The following is a 12200-nucleotide window of genomic DNA, read 5'->3' as shown; positions in this document are numbered from 1 at the left end:
GATCTGAACCCAATTGAACACCTATGGGGAATTCTGAAGAGACAAATTGAGCATCACTCTACATCCAGCATCCAGGCTCTAAAAGAGGTCATTCTTAAAGAATGGAAACAGTTAGATGTCGCAGTATGTTGCCAATTTGTTCATCCCATGCCAAGAAGACTTGGTGCTGTCCTTACAAATCATGGAGGTCATAAAAAATACCAGATGTACTAGTTTTTTTGTGGGGTGTATTAATTTTTTGCATCAACTAATTTGAGTAAAACTGAAGATTTTGTCATCTAAGTTATATTGTTAACTTTACGTTCATGTAATGAGCTAAACAAATGTTCTATAAAGCTCAGTTTTTAAAAAATTTTGGAAACTGTTCTTGTGTTCACTGAGATATTGATTAAAATTGTACTTTTCAAAAGAGGTGTACTCATTTATGCTGAGCACTGTGGGTGTTGAGACCCTCTTTTATATAGGGTGTCCATTATCTCTAGTGAGTCTTCTGAAGCACACATCGATTATCAAGGAGATGATTTGAAGATTTGAACATATGCACTTTTGTATATTTATAAATTTATATGTAAGTGTATTTTTTGTTGCATTTTTAATACTGTGAATTTTACATTTTGGTTATTTATTCTCCTAGGCTCCATCATCAAAAATGATGGTTTGACTCAGGAAAATTTTTTTATGTTTTTCAGATCTTAATTAAGATCCCAGGATCCCTATCCCCATGTGTAAACAGACTGAGTTTCCACAATATGCACAAGGACCCATTGGCCTGAACTAGTAATGTCTTTTTCTTGTAGGAATAAGAAGCACCACGTCACATTGCATTGTTTGAAATGATGTACTACTTAGCTTATACAGTTGTTTGTCAATCTGAGAAATGCTTCTTAATGTCTTTTTAGTGCTGATATTTTAATATATTTAAAAGAGATGTGCCCATACTGTATATCAACATGTCTCCATAGTCTTGAATAGAGGAAATGAAAGTACATTAATCCTTATATCTACAATGCAATATTCTAAACATACAGTGTCGACAAGAACTACAGAGGAAAATTTTTGGGGCTAAATATTTCAGATGATTGCAAAATGAGCAAACAGTTTGGTTAGGCAATGGGAAAGGAAAATTATAGGAAGCATCACTAGAGGGGTCACCAGCAAAAGGAAGGAGGTTCTGATTCTCTTATATATATATATATATAGAACTTGATTTAGAATACTGTGTCTAGTTTTGGAGACCTCATTTACGAAAAGATATCGATAAAATAGAACTAGTTCAGAGAGAGTAGCAAAAATAGTGAAAGGCCTGGCGAATAAAACACGTTAGACTTCAGCAACTTAGTATATACAGTCTTGAGGAAAAAAGAGAAAGGAGCGATATGAAATGTTTAAATACATTAAGATTGCCAGTAAGGTTCAGGAGGTTAGTATTTGTAAAATTAAGCTAGAATCAGGAACATGCAGATATGACCTCAACCAGCATTACGAAAGATCAAAATTAATCCTAGAAAGTATTTTTTTTACCAAAGGAGCAGTTGATGCATGAAATAAACTCACAACAGTGTTTGTGAGTCAGTCAACTGTAAGTAGATTCAAACATGCTTGGGACAAACATAGCGCAGACATAAAATTAAAAGCTAATATATATAGATATATATCCATCCATCAGCCCTGCCCACCCATCTGACAACCTTTTTATGTTTGTTGCCATCTTAAACTATAATCTAGAGCAGAATCCACTCAAGGACATGCAAATGTTCAAGGCAATGCGCTAAGGCAGTGTGCTAGGTTCCAGGCAATGGCATAACAACAGCTATATTAGCCCATATTGCTTCTGTGAGGTCCACAGGTGGGAATGGGGCCCCGGTGGAGAGGTTGTTGAGACAACTTAAACATGAAAAAACAGTGTGCATGTAAATATAACACAGATCCAGTACTGTAACATAAAGCTTCATCTTTAGCTGTCACCGCCACAGATCTTTATTGTTTCCCCCCCTTCCATAAGTAGATGTATTACCTTTAGAGCTTCTGATCATCCTGGCTATCACTCTTATATTAACCTTGTAACACTAAAGTTTATTTACTAAAACTGGAGAGTGCAAAATCTGGTGCAACTCTGCGTAGAAACCAATCGGTTTCCATGTTTTTTGTGAATGCTGAATTGAACTAGCTAAAGTTAGAAGCTTATATGAAATAAGTGAACCATGCTAGAATTTACCATGAAATGCAAATGTGCAAAGAATCATCATGGTATTTCAAAATCATTCAACTAGTACTAAAGGTTTTCAATTACTGTGATAATAAATAATATGATAAAAAATGTTACTAAATATTAAATAAAGTCCAGTGATATTAAAATATTAAGTCCACTGTGAGTCCCATATATTATATCACTGCCACTGTGATTCCACTCCAAATGTTCTCTTCACACCACAGCTGTTCAGTGAGGTGAATCCCCAGTGATCTGCACCACTCATTCTCTCACCAGAGTTTCATGACCAATTTATTTCTAAATGGTCTAAGATCGCCGGTGCCCACAAAGATTCTCTATGTGGCTGATGTGAAGGATTATGCACCAAGTTTTCTCAATGTTTCAAAATCAAAAACAACCATCATTGCACAAGCACATTTATTAAAATAAAGTAAATCCACCTAAAAGCTTTAAAAAAATGCACATTTAGCAATGCCCTTGAACCAGCACTAAGTATATCCATCATATTCAACACCTCTGAATGCCACCGCTATCCTTATCCTGAAACAGTGTGCATTCCACCAACAGGAAGTACATTACCGGGGAACCAGATGTGGCTTACTTCAATACGTTTTGCCTAACTCAACAGTTACAGGGTAACCCTAGCATGGACCTCAGATAATAGTTGAAAGAATTCATTAATAAGGGCATTAAAAGAATATATTAACCATTTCCCGTCCGCCCATGTACATAAACGGCCGGACGGGAGCAGTGCAGGAGCGGATTGCCTTTCATAAACGGCGCCCGCATTTACAACCTGTGCACGCTCCCTGGAAGCGCTCGGCACTGCACTCTGTGTGAGGTCCCAATCATGTGATCACTGATTGGCCAATCAGAGATCACATAAATAGTAGTAAGAGAGATGTCACTTTTGACATCATTGCTTACTACTAGTGAAATCTGTGAATGATCACAGAGGTCACATGGTACAAGGCTGTTCACAACAGCCTTGTACCATGTGACAAGCTGTGAACAATCACAGCTCTCACAGTATTTCTCAATGGTTGCAAGAATGCAGCCAGAGAGAAGGAGAAATTATTGCTTTTACAGCTTTTATGGGTGTAAAAGCAATCAGTGTAAAAAAATAAATAAATCTTCATCACCCCCCACAAGTAGAACAGTGTCACTATGGGACACTGTACTGCTAGGGTGACAGTATGTTAAAAAAAATAATAATAATAATATAAAAAAATAAAATAAAAATGTAAACAAATTTTTGAAAAATTATAATTTTTAGTTATAAACTAATTTGGGTTATTTTTTGTAACTGAAAAGATAACTGAATACATATTGGCCAAGATTTATGAAGAAAGATTATTTATTTGCAAAAAACACTTTTTTTCCAAATTTTTGGACTTTTTCATTTATAGTTCAATTGTTAGGTGGGCTGAGTAGCAGCCTAGGTGTGATAGCTAGTAGGGTCAAATTTGGGTCAGAGCTGAAAGGCTTTGCAGACCAACCCTCTGGGATTTCCCCTGTCCTAGAACTTTGGAGATATATCTAGTAGCATTGAAAGGATTTGAGGAGTGGCTGGTCTGTACTCTTAGAGGAACCTGGCCAACCCCCAACAGGAAGATTGGCAAGGGGCCAGGACAGCCTTTAACAGTAACTGAGCATGCTCAGCTGAGGAGAGAGGTTGGGGTGGAAGATAGAGAGGATGTGAAGCTGGAGGCAGGAGCCTGTGAAGGGGCCCAGATGGTGATGGGCTCACCTACAGGCAGAGGACCTTGGAAGGAGGAAAGCTTGGGACTTCACTAACCCTCTGAGAGAGGACCACCTGTGAGGCAGGGAAGGAGCGGCCCAGCTAAAAGGTCTGGTAGCAGCCACTAATCCACCAGCAACACAGGAGATGGACTGAGTGAATAGACCTGCACCCCCTGGGCCAGATAGAGGAAATAACACAGTGATGGGAATTTGCATTAGCTGCCTACCCGGGATGATCTTACATTTATGGTGACAGGCACTGGATCTCCTGCTCAGGGATTCCTCCAGGCAGCCAGATAAAGGAGCATATGGGGTCTGGGGTGGTATTACAGGAGATGCTGGCTAGCTCTCCACAAGGAGGATGTTTGTGTAAGGACTTGTACATAGTTCAGGAAGTTGTCTTCGGTTTCTCAGTTCTTTTGGGCATCCTATACACCCCTTACCCGATCTAAGTTCTAAACAGGGGCAGACTGACTATTTGGAAACTCAGGCACTGCCCGAGGGCCCGGGGTCAGTAGGGGGCCCCATGAGATGCCCCTGGTACCTTTTTCATAGGCTTTTTTGAGTTTGGGCAAGGACACAGGGGCCCCATGATCCCCTATTGCCCAGGGGCCCCATGAGTTGTCAGTCCGCCCCTGGTTCTAAATACCGTAATAAAACATCAAAACAAGCTCAAGGACTGTTGACTGACTCCTGAATGCAAGTGGATGTGAAAATGTGTGTTGCCTGGCTGTGCAGGACTATAGGGGGGTCCAAAACTTCAGCAACTCCTAAGGGGGATAGTGCTACATTTGGATGTATTCCTTCAACCCTTAACCAGTAAGGGCAAGGCGTTTATTAAGGACAACAGACATATAATGAAATTACTTAAGAATGTAAAGGTTGATGATTCCAGTTTATAAATTACTATAGATGTGAAATCACTCTACACCAGTATTAAACAGGCTGATGCATTGGCAGCAATAGCATGGTCTCTAAGGCATCATTCAGATTTGAAATTGGGACAAAGGAAATATATATTGGAGGGTCTAAAAATGGCTATGAATAATCATTTCTTTTGGCATAAACACAAATATTATAATCAAATAATGGGAGAAGGAATGGACACAAAATATGCCGCAAGTGTAGAAAATTATTTTTTTAACAAATGGGAGGAGGAAGAGGAAATGTTTGGAAATAATTGACCCCTAATAACTTTAAACCAGAGAATTATAGACAATGTAGTTATGGTATGGCAAGGAACCAAGGAGGAATTAGAAAGTTTTGTTAATCATACTAATGAGAATAAATATGGAATAAAATTTGCCATTAATATAGAAACAACTAGTATTTATTATTTAGATTTGGTGAATTTTAAAAATGGCAAAACTTAACACAAGGACATATTTTAAAGAAACCGATAGGAATGGTTTCATAGCAATTAACAGTTGCCACCAACTGCCATTGCAAAAGCAATACCCAAGGCCAATTTATGAGAATTTGGCGCAATTGTGATAGGATACAAGATGTTAGGTCCCAAACCAAACGGATGTCCTTATAGAGAGATTTGTAGAAAAGGTGTAGAAAAGAAGAGAACTGGAATCTACTAGAAAAAAGATAGGTGAAATGGAGAGAGAAAATGCTGGAGGATAAGGAAAAAACAGCAAGAATAAATGGATCTAGCATTTATTACTGGCTTTAATGTGAATTATAGGATGTTGAAAAATAGTATAAAAATTGGCCTATATTATATAGGGACTCTTTTGTGTATAGGAGAGCACCAAAGTTGACAAACAATATTGTTTTTATTGACACCCTGAAAAACAATGGTTACTTTTCTTGACCAGGTAGTTTTTTTTTGAATGTGGGAAATGTTTACCATTTAGGACCACAATTACGGATAATAAAACAAAAATGAAATTCCAACCTAATATCACAAAAAAGGAATATCCCATTAAAAAATGTATTACTCATACATATACTCATGTCACTCACATGTTAAAATGTACTTGTTGCTACCAGCATATAGGTAGAACCACACGCAACTGGAAACAAGAATAGAAGAACATACTGAAACAACATCATTAAGGGATACAAACACCGCAGCATATCACATCACTTTAGGATAGCACATAACAGAGATCCCAATTGTTTAACATTTTGTGGTATAGAGAAGAGTACAAAAACAATGGAGAGGTTCTAACCTAAGAAGTAATGAAAAATATTGGATATATGAATTAGAAACTATGAAACCACAAGGCTTGAATATAGAATTAGATCTTATTTGTTTTATTGATAATTTTTCATTTATATTAGTAGGTGCAATAAATTTAAAATTGTAATAATAAAATTGTGAGCATAATTGTAACTGTTAATAGGATTTAATAAAAACATATGAAACAATGGTATATATTATGTACGAACACTAGATAGAGCTCTATTGTTTTTAGTGATATTTATAGATCATGAGAACAAAATTTTAGAGGAAGACAAGTATTTTATTATGTCATATTTATTAATTTATTTATATGTATCTAAATAGGAAGATTCATATTATGTAAAAGTATATCCAATATAGCCATATACCTGGAATTATTCTGAACTATATGTGATTTAGGTAAATTGTCATAAGTTAATATGATGAAATGGGCAGTTTCAATCCTTAATTACATTGCCAGAAAGTACCGCAGTGAGAGGGTATGAATACCACTTTCAAAATGGCACACGCTGACTTCCCAAAAACGCCTTGATGTAGGTGAAACACGTTGAAGTAAACAGCGGTGCTTGACCTCACATCCGGTTCCCCGATAATGTAGTTCCTGTTGGTGGAACACACGCCAGCTTGGACGAGTAGAGCGGCGGTGTTCAGCAGTGGTGTATTTGCTGACATACATAGTGCCGGTTCAAGTGCACTGATAAATGTGAGTTTATTTGAAGCTTTTAGGTGGATTTCCTTTATTTTAATAAGTGTATTTGCGCAATGATGGTTGTTTTTGATTTTTCTCTTCATAAGAGGAACATTGAGAAAACTTGGTGCACAGTTCTTCACATCAGACACATAGAGAATCATTGTGGGCACAGGCAATCTTAAACTCTTTTAAAAATAAATGGTTCATGGAATTCTGGCGAGAGAATGATGTGCAGATCACTGGGGATTCACCTCACGGAACAGTTATGGTGTGAAGAGCACGTTTGGAGTGGAATCACAGTGGCAGTGATATAATATATGATACTCACACTGGACTTTATCTCTTAATATCACTGGGATTCATTTAATATTTAATAACATTTTTATCACATTATTTATTATCACAATAATTGAAACTCTTTAATAATAGTTGAATGATTTTGAAATGCCTTGATGATTCTTTGCACATGTGCACTTTATGATAAGTCCTAGCGTGGTTCACTTATTTTATATAATATTCTAGAGTTTAAGGTAAATGTCTATTCTGATCTGCAGCTGAAACACATTTGAGTGAATTCACTTATTGTATGTTTTTTTTTGCATATTCCTATTTAAATTAAATATAAATTAATCACATTTAGGGTACAATAGTATTTATCATTTTGCGCTGTGTATTACATCTGAAGTTAGAAGTTGATTGGCTACCATGCACAGCTGCACCAGATTCTGAGCACACTAGTTTTAGTAAATCTACCCCACAGTCTTCACGAGACTAAAAATCCCTCAGTGTCTCTTTCATTTAAAACATATATTTGAGGTTTGTAATTTTGTCAATAAAAGCCACAGTTCAAAGAAGTTTGTATTAAGTCTTTTGTATATAGAAGCATTAACAATTATGTAATGATATATAATATTAAACTAATATACTTTTTTTTTACTGACTATTAAAGAATTTACAAAACAGTCCTGAGAGCTTACACCGAAAAAAAGATCAGTTGATGCTAAAACAAATACTGCCAAGCTACTTCGTAAATTTAAAGTGAATTCTCTGCATTCCTGCTCTTCTCTGGCAATATCTATCCACAGCACTGCTCATTATTAGTGTACTGATGCTGTATACAATACAAAAATTTAAAAAATAAAATGTGTTCATAAATTTAGGATAAAATGTATTCTGCTACATGTCTGTGTTAAAAAAAAATCTCAAATAAGTGTGTATTAATTGGTTTACGTGAAAGTTATAGTGTCTAAATAATGGTGGTATATATACTGGAATTTTTTTTTTTTATATATACTAGTAATGGCTGCTATCAGTGACTTATAATGGGCCTGCAGCAGGCATTCTGACATTGGGGGAACTGACTAACTGCCACTGACATCCCCAGTGACACTAATACAGTGATCAGTGCTAATAAAAAGCACTGACATTGTACTAATGACACTGGGCAGGAAGGGGTTAACATCTGGGGCAATCAAAAGTTCAACAGTGTACTGTGTGTGTTTTACATTGTCTGCTGTGTGCTGTTTTACTCTGCTGTGCAGAGAGATACAAAGCAGCATGTCCATTGCATGTTGTTTAAACACAGGTATCTCCCCTGTCAGCTTTGCCGACGATCACCGAGTCCTGGATGGAAATAGCCAGCTGGGACCCTGTGATTCACATCCCCAGCATCCATTTGCAGCACGGGTAGGGCGGCGCATGCGTCTCCTATCTGGAAATGCAAATCAGGTATATATATGTGATTTTGCACAGCCCTGCCGCCCTGTAGCAGTACATCTGCTATAGGGCGGCAGGCAAGCGGTTAACCTACAAGAAAGCTTTTATTATAAACTTACCTGTAGGTGAAAATCACAGAGGGGACTTTTATACCACTTTAATTTAGGATGACATAATGTTAGAATCAGTTACTCTATTGTCTCTTAGATTTGCAGTCAAACATTTGAAGGTAAAGTTGAATTTCTGGGCACAGTGACATCATCCCTCATTTTTCAAATTGGCTGGAAATTTAATTTGTTTGAATAAGCTGAGATTAACCAATAGTAAAAAAAAATTCCACTTAATAGAGAAAGAAAAGGATAAAGAAAAATATAGAGGAAATTTTAATGTTTTTTTTTTTACACTGAGTTTTCACAACTGCTATCTAGGGATTGCCACATATTCTAGGTACAGGCACCTTTGAAAAGAATAGGAAAAGGAGTGACATGGCTTACTTTGTGTTAATTTAGGTTTGTTCAAGTTTTTTTTATATAATTGCATATTATGTTTACATTTACATTTAACTGCTGAAAAGCATTTCTGTTGATACTATCATGTGTATTTACTAATTCTGCGTAAGTGTTATTATTTTTTATGTTCTTTGTGATTTAATATTGGGTGTAATGAATACATTTATTTTTTTATTTGTAAAATTATTTGTGAATTATGTGTATATATTCATTAGTGCACACTACTGTTGAATTGTTATATCACACTTTTGTGTTTATTTATTTATATTAGTATTTCATTACTTAGAAGTAAAATGCTGGTGGTTAACATTAAACACTTCTCATGGATATTTTTGTTCTTATGTAAAAAATAAATAAATAAATAAATAATCAAATAAATAAAGTAATATAAATATTTGCTTTAGCAGCTTTTAAATCCTTTTCAAATACACCATCCTATTCTATGTTCCTTACACCTGTATATAACTTTAATTAAAGGAAAATAGAATCTGACCACTTTGAGATTCCAGAAATACACATTACATTTGTATGCAATACAAGATACTATACTGTATATTTTGTATGTGTTTTTTTTTATCCTTCTATTTTGTTACGACAGGTTTGTAATTGTAAATTTTTATGACCATTACACATGGTTTTTCTTTTGTTTTCACAAGATCCTTTAGCCCATAAAACATACAATGAAATTAAAGTGTGGCATTTTTAACTTTTTTAAGAATGCCGAATGTACATCTATAAGTGTGGGTGTAGCATTATTTTTTGGTGGGGGAAATTGGTTATTATACATTTATCTATATTAATTATTACACACTTATTCCTATTATTTTCATGCTATTGCATCTGGTGACATGCTAGAGGCAGCAGAGTTAGTGACATCAAAAGGTGTCTTTTGGTGATTTGCTCTTTGTTCTTATGAAACACTGTCTCTCCCTTTGGTGAGTAATCCCTTGTGATAAGCGTGAGTTTCTCAAACCCTGAATATGCTTCTTGCAGAAAAGCAGACAGTAATTCTGCAGAGTGGGCTTTTCTTTATTGGTTGCCCCAATATATAGATTATAGTTTCCAGCACAGCTGTCTTTAGGGTAAAGCCAATTAAGCTGCCCATAAGCAGAAATGGACAGCCAAGTGTTAGAAATTGCTTTGAACATTGAAGAATCTCCCTCCTGCATTGCAACAACATGCAAGCAAACTTGTATACTACAAGCAGACATAAGGGAACATTTATCAAAGCTGTCTTACTGTTTGCAGTTGCTAAACTGTTGTTTCTTATGCTTTGCATGCATTAGGAACAGATGTATTATCTATATGCAAATTCATAATATATTAGTTACTGTAAAAATGAACATATATGTGCCTATTTAAATAGTGCTCCTTGGCACTTCTAAGTTCTAAGACAGGTGTGAGTTTAAATGACCTCACAAAATAAGCGCTTGCAATTGCCGCACAACTGAGACAAAAGGCATGCAGTCACTTTTATTCCGCACAATCAGGCAGAACTCTATTATTTTGGTTGCAAAACTGACCGAGAGATTAATGCTATAATTTTTGCATGCAAATTGCACAATAATTAATATGCAACTGCTTTACTAGATGTCCACTATATACTGTGACTAGAGAAATTTGCTACTTTTTTTTCCTACAGGTTTGGACACATATCTTTATACTTTTTGAATAATCACACAAATTAGGAAATTAGGGAATTGTAATTCATAAATTTTCTGATTAACTGCAGCTCAAATTGTAACTGAATGTTTTGCCAATTTACGGAGAAATTTGTTTCCTAACTGTGACTAATCTACTGCACTTATCTCTGGAAATGAATCGAAGAACAAAAAGCTGATAAATGACAATTTTTACTAAGGGAGAGAAGTTTTCCCAGTGTTAGGTTAAATTTAGTTGTAGTTCCCAAAATTCAAGGCCAAGCTCAAAACAAAATCAGATAAATACTATTGTTATACACAAATCAATAAAATAAACTAAAGTGAATGTTTCCTAAGCATGATATACAGTATCTACATTGTTTTGAAATGTTTGCATGTGTACTACTACCACGTTTTAATATACTGTATATCTTAAAAAAAAAAAAAAACTAGGACAAGCTATATAGTCCTGTCTTTAAATAAATTCTGTTATGAAAGAAGCATTTATGTATTTTGCCATTACAGAAATGCTAGTTACACAGCTATCATGTTGATCTTCTTTTGTCACTGACCCACAACAAGTATACCTATGTATGAGGACTTCTGACAGTTTCCAAGTCAGTGTGTCAGCATAACTGCCAGGCAACTAATGTTTTCAGAAGGAGGTCACCAATAGTATATGTAGGGCCCAAACTTTGTTTTGTTTTGGATAGAGTAATAAAGGGATAAAAATCACTACTAGTTTATTTTTTTCCTGTCTGTGTCCCATTGGAGAAATTTCCCTTCAATGAAGATGCAACACGAAGTGAAAGAAAATCTCCCCAAAGTGAGGGGAATTTCCATTTGAGACATTTGTCACAGCAACAATTGTCTCCATTAGAAGATTTCTCCTTACCTCTTGTTCTGGTAGACAAGTGTAGAATTTCAAATTTTCTATTACGTTCTGTCTTAGTGATAACAGTCTGAACATTTAGAGAGGGTGAACCTACCCTACAGGGACACAGACAAAAATAAACACTTGAAAGGGATTCAACTCTCCCACACTCTATCCAAACTACTGTAAGCAGATGTTCCTGGTATCCAAGGACAGGCCCAGCTGTCCCCGGCTAAAAACTCTCACCAACAGTGTCCCTGGTTAAAAAACGGAATATCTGAGGTTTGTTTGGTAACTTGCATACTTGGGAACATCTCTTGGGAAGTTCTCTCTTGGCAATGCCAGTTTTTTCTTCCAATACTGGCTCTCAGATTAAAAATTTAAAATCTTCAACAAGGCCAGCATGATAAAGTCCTAGCTGGCAAGGCCTAACTGTTTAGAAACAAAGACGCATGAGATTAGTGTGTCCATGACTTGTGCCACAGGTCTTTTGCACTGACTGCCTAGATAGAGAAAAGCGAGGGGTGAGCATTAGCCCTGACCTAAACCTGAGGTGTAGGAAGAGAAGCTGGCCTAGCAGCTAGGACTAAGATGGTGAGTTTGGGACTGTACTGCTGTGTG

General features: G+C 36.0%; 1 long non-coding RNA gene across 3 annotated transcripts in view; it reads right to left on the bottom strand.

The window, feature by feature from the left end:
- LOC149466413 (uncharacterized) overlaps positions 1-12200 on the bottom strand; it is a 79153-nt gene that overhangs the window by 49338 nt on the left and 17615 nt on the right. The gene's annotated exons all lie outside the window — the stretch shown is intronic.

This window comes from Staurois parvus, unplaced genomic scaffold (genome assembly GCF_062004578.1).
Source record: "Staurois parvus isolate SC_StPar_1 unplaced genomic scaffold, SC_StPar_1.0 ptg000130l, whole genome shotgun sequence".
Classification (NCBI taxonomy): domain Eukaryota; kingdom Metazoa; phylum Chordata; class Amphibia; order Anura; family Ranidae; genus Staurois; species Staurois parvus.
Note: the sequence above shows the minus strand (reverse complement) of the source record. Positions and strands in the feature narration are given on the sequence as shown.